The 1015-nt window shown below is 48.9% G+C and overlaps 1 non-coding gene across 1 annotated transcript; it reads right to left on the bottom strand.

Annotated features, from left to right (window-relative positions):
* Positions 1–705: 705 nt before the first annotated feature.
* On the bottom strand, positions 706–779 carry Trnai-aau (transfer RNA isoleucine (anticodon AAU)). The gene has a single exon. It is a non-coding gene; the product is annotated as a tRNA-Ile (tRNA).
* Positions 780–1015: the final 236 nt, after the last annotated feature.

Here is a 1015-nt window from a genome sequence, read left to right as displayed (position 1 = left end):
TGAATTACACTTCCAAAATGGGTCAAAAGCCCGTCTTCTACGCCAAGCAGTGCATTCCCAGCGTCTTCCAAACGACACTTTACTAGTTCTTGTAACACCAGTATACTCACGTCGTGGAATGGCATGTCAATAGACTTGCAATGCCCAGAGCATGCGCAAATAAATTTCCTATAAGAATAAAAATACGTTCGGTGTGTAGCCGTCCACGAATGTTTTCTGAAAACCATTTCCTTTTGTCTGCTCTTGTCGGCGTACACACAACTACAACACACCAACCACGCAACAAAAATAGAAAACCACATACTATGAACCGCCATGCAAGACAAACCATGACGGATTTAATCCTGACACCGAAACTCTGTTTAATTGAAAGCATGCAGACCCCCCCCCTCTTCCCCCCCTTCCCCCCCCCCCCCCCCGGAAAGCCCAGTCCATGACTTATGCCCACATAACAATGCGCATTGAAGGTTCGCGCCATACACTGCATTCGGCCTTGTCTTTGCTGAGATAGCGGCCCGACCACAGGGACATTTATTATGGTGCTACATCGGTGCCAGTGTTTAGACTCACTTAGAAGAACAATGCCTGGACGCGGCGCTTGCGCTGTCTCTCTTAGAGGAAACTTCAGGGAGCACCGCCTCGCTTACCTGTCATGCAAAATACAGTGGGGGAAGATGAGTCTCTAAGCACAAAATAAAAAAAAACTGGCCCGCGCAGGGATCGAACCTACGACCTTCGCGTTATTAGCACGACGCTCTAACCAACTGAGCTAGCGGGCCGGACAGTTCAACCCTATTACAGTGCTGCATCGGTACCAGTGTGTAGACGCAGGCTTAAAAAATCAAAGCCTGTACGCTGCGCTTGCGCAATATCTCCCAGCGGGAACTGTAGGGAGCACCACCGCGCTTGCCTGGCATTCAAAATACGGCGGGGGAACATTATCCTATGGTTAAATTATACTCGAGATATCAATTTTTCACACAAAACTTCGCCACCCACCCACCCAATAGTAAGG

Source organism: Haemaphysalis longicornis, unplaced genomic scaffold (genome assembly GCF_048455015.1).
Source record: "Haemaphysalis longicornis isolate Haplotype H1 unplaced genomic scaffold, Haemaphysalis longicornis Haplotype H1 scaffold_5, whole genome shotgun sequence".
In the NCBI taxonomy this organism is placed as follows: domain Eukaryota; kingdom Metazoa; phylum Arthropoda; class Arachnida; order Ixodida; family Ixodidae; genus Haemaphysalis; species Haemaphysalis longicornis.
Note: the sequence above shows the minus strand (reverse complement) of the source record. Positions and strands in the feature narration are given on the sequence as shown.